This window comes from Telopea speciosissima, chromosome 10, assembly GCF_018873765.1.
Source record: "Telopea speciosissima isolate NSW1024214 ecotype Mountain lineage chromosome 10, Tspe_v1, whole genome shotgun sequence".
NCBI lineage: Eukaryota > Viridiplantae > Streptophyta > Magnoliopsida > Proteales > Proteaceae > Telopea > Telopea speciosissima.
The window spans coordinates 48,008,967-48,014,808 of NC_057925.1; the positions used below are offsets into that span (position 1 = coordinate 48,008,967).

General features: G+C 38.7%; 1 pseudogene; it reads right to left on the bottom strand.

The window, feature by feature from the left end:
• Positions 1-780: 780 nt before the first annotated feature.
• LOC122642950 lies at positions 781-3,323 on the bottom strand (annotated as a pseudogene).
• Between the last annotated feature and the right edge of the window lie 2,519 nt (positions 3,324-5,842).

Below are 5,842 nucleotides of genomic sequence, written 5' to 3' on the forward strand. Positions count from 1 at the left end.
AAAAATTCTTCGATGGCTTGGTTTTGGTTGGCCCAATAATAGACCAAAGCTGGTTTAATCCAATCGAAAATTGGACCGAACTGGCCAATTGACACCCATAAAGGTTGGTTAGGTGGCCTATCTACCTAAGCTTGGTTGGATGGCTTATCTAATGGTATATGGAAGGATGATATGGTAATTTTGACCACTAGATATCTTTGGCTATCTTTGGTATAGTTTTTATTTTTTATTTTTGTCTATTTAACAAAAATCATTAATGAAAACTATTTTTGATCAAAAACTAAAAATTGTTTGGTAAACATTAGACATAATAGCATATAAAAATGAAAAATAGGTTGGTATGGTCATGTGTAGAATACTTTTTTGAAGAAGTGGTGTGTGAAGATATTCCCTCTTCACCCATCTTCCTTCCTAGAAAACGGGAAGGGATGAGAAGAAGCTCAAATTAATCAAATACGAGAGGTCACCCTGACCCCACTGGCTTCTCCGGAGCTGAAGCAGCTGTAGTCGCGACGTCCAAGGCTAGCTTGTTTGGAGATTGTCGGGCAAAGATCAATTAATATTTTAACAAAAAATAGCTGAACCAGATGAGGTGGTAAGAGAGAAAAAAAAACAAAAAAAAAAACAAGGAGTTGCGACTTGGGCTTCAAAGCAGGGATTTAGGGTTAGGGTCACCCTTAGATGTTTGACCTATGTTCCAAATTTCAAAGAGAACCGAGAAGGATCGATTGATTTCAATCCAAAGATTGTTGGACTGCAGGTACCAAATTTTTTTTTTTGGGCAGCAAGTAATAAAGACTACTCAATTTCTATCAACCATTGATCATTGGTCCTCAAAACACAATATTCTCTGTTGCATTCCATTGCCCAGATACACACTTTGGAATGACAGGTGAAAAAAGATATACAATTGTTCTATGACCTCCCTCGGCCCCTAAAGCCACCACCACGGCCACCACCTCTAAAAGGACCACTCCTGCCTCCCCTTGGAGCATCCCTTCCACGAAAACCGCCACCTCTAAAAGAGCCACCTCTGCCTCCACGATCTCCACGTCTTCCACCAGCTTGTACCTGTCCCTTTGGCTGTGGGAGAAATCTTGAAAAGGGCAAAAGCTTCCCCAGGTCAATGTAAAACTTGTCACCCAATGAATATGAAGTTGCCACGATGCCTTCCATCTGTTGGTCAAACAACGGTCCAGGGATCAAACCATGGTTCCCTAGGGAAACTAATATACAGAAAAATTAGGGTTTTGCACACCCTGGGTTATCCCATGGTGTCCCATGGGTGCCCCATTAAATTTTAGGGTTTTCCATGGTCGCCCATGGGAACCCTGGTGCATCCCTATTAGGGTTTCTCCTTCCCTATTGCGTCCCATAAAATTAATTATCACAATAGGGATGGAGAAATTCGTCTCTAGTCCATCACATGGCAAGAGGGATCAATCCCATACTCGAATGCGCGGCGGAAATTAATCGATTTGAGTTTCTTTCACATCCCATAAATATTAATAATCAATGAACAAAAGGAATTAATAAAGAAATACTAACCTGGTGAGCCTCAGGTGTTGCTCCTCCAATAGACAGTGGTTCTTCCTCCAGTGAGCGCTCCAAGCAAACAGATCTGAACCTCCAATGGTGCTACCAAGGTTCTACACGCCAATCCCAGATGCCCTCAAACTCCTCAGCACAGATCTAGGGTTTCACAAACCCTAACTCTCAAACACAGTTGAGAGAAGCAAGAAGAAGAAGAGAGATCACAAGAGGGAGAGAGAGAAACCAAAAATGTAGGAGAGAGAGTGTCTGCTCCAAAAAACGTGGAGAGCTTCTCTCTTTTGTATTTTATGGTCCCCTATTTATAATATTTTAATTTAATTAAATCCTAGTAGGATTTAATAGAACCCCTGTGAGAGTCTGACTCTCTCTCTCTCTCTCTCTCTCTCTCTCTCTCTCTCTCTTTGTTTGGCAGTTCTGTTTAAACTCAAAGTGCTACACAGGTGAAGAAGCAGCATCTAATAGGGAAAGTATTAATTATATTCTTTATTTAATTATTAATGGATAATTACAATTAGCACCAAATCCATTAATTAAATAAAGAGCCAATTAAATTGGTAAATTCCAAATAACTCCCTATATAATAACAATTTATCATATACAACCCCCCCACTAATTAACACCATCATTATGGAATCTAGGGCATGTACACATGTACTGCCAAACCCCAATCCATAGTACATGTCCATATAAGAGCATCTGTGCATTTGATCGGGTCCCGCAAAACTTGATAAAACACTTTATTTGAAATAATTATAAATAATGTATCATTTTATGTAAAATAATTTTGCAAAACCATTTCCAAAACGGTACTGGATCCAGATTCTGATCCGACCATGCACAGACAGTCTCTATCTTGGTGTTCCCCAATCGGGCAGTGGTGACTGTGTTGGATAACTCCTTCACTCACAAAGTGTTCACACATTCCCAGAACACCGGCTTTGACTCGCTTGAGTCTCAGTCATTGATGAACCAAAGAATGCGATCAAAATTTGCAGTGACAGGGTTCCCTCAGGTACAGGGTGTCGGTGACACATGTCTATCCCTTCCAACATCTGGCAGTAATACATGAGGGAATCGACAAAGTAGATTCTTCGCCAATGCACACATCAAACATGTGAGCACTCGCATTCGTACCCTGACATCACATGTCTATGCATACCCAATGCGACGACCATATGCTAAGGGTGCCCAGCCCAAACCCTAGTCGTGACTACCATTTTAAGTATAACTTACGGACACATAATGCTAAAAAAGTTTACATCACATGTGACAATATTAAACTAAAATGTATAAATGTTCAATACAAAGGTGAACCGGGTTGAACCGAACCGAACCGGGTTTGATGGACACACACTTGTCCAACACCATCATCTTAATAGAAAATAAAGATTCATTGATGAGACCAAATATTTTATCAACCTTCCCAATCTGGGTCTTGTTCTTGCAAATAGATAGGTGCATTGAAGTATGGCATTTTCTCATTCGTGAGCTTGGTTACAGCGTCACCTTCACATGCGTGAAGATAGGAAGCAACCTCTGTAACTTTCGTAGGAGGTCCTTCGTCGCAAAATCCACCGCTGCCACGGCCACCAAAACGTCCACCTCTGCTACCACCGCGACCACTCTCTACCCCCTCTAAAACCACCATCTCTACCCCCCTAAAACCACCCCCTCTACTCCTCAGAGGTCGCATGCTTCCCTAATCCCACACACACACACAGACACAGAGACACACGGAGAGTAGCTCCCTTTGAGGACTTGAGGTGCTTTTCAGCTAAGTGGAGCGACTGTGAACTGGGCTGCAGGTACCATTAGAACAGGGTACAACAAATAAAAGGGATAGAAACTAGAAGTTAGAAGAAGATGAAGAACAGAATAATGATAAGAAGCAAGAAGATGAAGAACAGAATAATGATAAGAAGCACGGAGAGAATAGAAGAAAGGGGAAATAGAAAGTGTACCTGAGACGGGAAGAAGGATGGAGAAAGAATAGGAGAAGGAGAAGAAGCCAATGGCTGGTGGTGGTGCTACTGGCGCCGGCGGTGGCGGCATTAGCTATGGATCATGGTCTCCCCATTCTCTCTTTTGATCGATGAAGAAGAAGGAGGAGAAGGGTCAAAGGCTTGCCTTTTTTAAAAACAAAAGCAATTTACTATTTTAACCTTTAATTTTGGGGTATATGAACACATGCTCATTAAAGTGTCCGCACAAATAGCGGAAAACAGTTTTCAACCAAAAACCATAAATGACTTTCCATCTATTTTTGGGTTTTGGTTTTTTTTCGATCTTTTTAAAATAGAAATAGGCTCTATAAACAATACCAAACGTAATCAAAAACGTTTTTAAAGGCAAAAATAAAAATAAAAAACTACACCAAAGATGCCCTTTGAAATTATTCGGATTGGTCACATTTCAAATTTCAATCTCAAATTCAATCATTTAACCTCCTATGTATGTCCAAAACTCCAAATATCCCAATGATTGTATATGAACTCTCTTGATAGTCTCGGATTTTTCAATACTATTTTTTTTGCACTTGACAAACTCTATTTAAGCTCAAACTTGATATGTAAACAAGGGGCTGTGGGAAATTTCAGCCCACCTAATCTATGAGCCACCCAGCTAAGGGTGTCAAAATCAAACTGAAATTGAACCATTTAAAACATTTAAAACAAAACCATGAAACCATTTAATAAATGGTTTGATTATGATTTCAAAATTAAGACCATTTAATCAAACAGTTTAGATTGAATCAGACCGTTTAACTGAAACTGGACCATTTAACACCCTTACACCCAGCAAAGCTTAGGTGGTTAGGGTGCCTAACCAACCTTTGCACCTATTTAAAAAGTAGGGAAGCAGTTTTCTATATTGGAGTGTGGGCATGTGAAAAGACACCTTCGTCCCCTTGTTTTAAGGAAGAGAGAGATAGACACATGGGAGTGCTGGCGTAGGCCACACTCCTGGACAGAGATCTTTTTCCCTAAAAAGTATAAGAAGAAAACAATTTTCAATATTCCCGATGATAGTTTTAATGGCCTAATGCATATTAGCATAAAGGAAACGTTGCCATTGTATGCAATACAAGGCGTATTGGCATATGAAAATGGGCATTCATATTGCATATTTCTCTCCAAATTTCCTGACATTTTGTTTAGTCATTGAAATTAACATGTTGAATATTGAGGCAATTTTTTCAAGACCTTAGTAAATTCGGGAACGACAATTGAATGGGAACGGATACGTATGGCAATTAAACGGACTCGACGGCAATAATACTTTTTAAAAATCCGGCGTAATAAAATGCATACAACAATAATATGATACCCGTTTAATACGTGTTTAATACGATCACTCTATAAGAAAAAAATACGGGCATATATTCATTATGTAACATACATTCACCATCTAATACACAAAATAATAGCATATACACAATGATTTTATCAACTAAAATAAACACAATATAATATCCCCTATTGAAGATCAAAAGTATGGCCAGAATAATTCCACAAGGAATAGAATTCTTTACGACATGATTTCAGAAGTGACTATCAATGGCAGATCTAATGGAGTTCAAACCAGACCATTAAAATACCAACAGATTTCAGCAATGATATAAGAATACTAATCTGAAATAGAAAATCAAATATGATATTCAAATAGAGTACAATTTCAGAAGTGACTATCAATGGTAGAAATTTGATGGGCTGAAATTTGATTTTTCTGCCATTACAAAGTGAATGTAAAATGACTGCATTATTAGGTTGGATATTTTCAGAAAGCTATCAGACACTCGAACGTGGCTTGGGAGGTGGCTTATGTTAATTGTTTAACGTTTTTGAGATGGTGGTAGATACTGGGTTACTGAAACGGATTCCCAACTAGACTTTGTTTCTTTTTACAGCTTATTATGATCTTCTTTGTCTTCCTCTTTTTATCTGATAATCTAACAGTCCCCATTTTCCAATTACCAAATCTCTTCCCAAAAGACTTAGCTTGGGATCCAACAATCCAGCACTTTGTGGTCAGCTCCCTTCATAATCACTCCATTAAGGTCGTCTCAAACACTGAGGATGTGAGGGTTCACATAACTTAATGACCATATTTAAGATCTTACTTTTAAAAGAACAAAGATTCTTTTCTGTAAATGTAAGGGTACCCATAACTTTGGGGATTAATGTATAGGTAACAATTATTGAAGGGATGCAACTCTTTTTCCCCCAATTTATTATCCTTTTTTTTTTTTTTTTTAATCATAAGCATTTCTAGTCTGGCAAGATTAGGA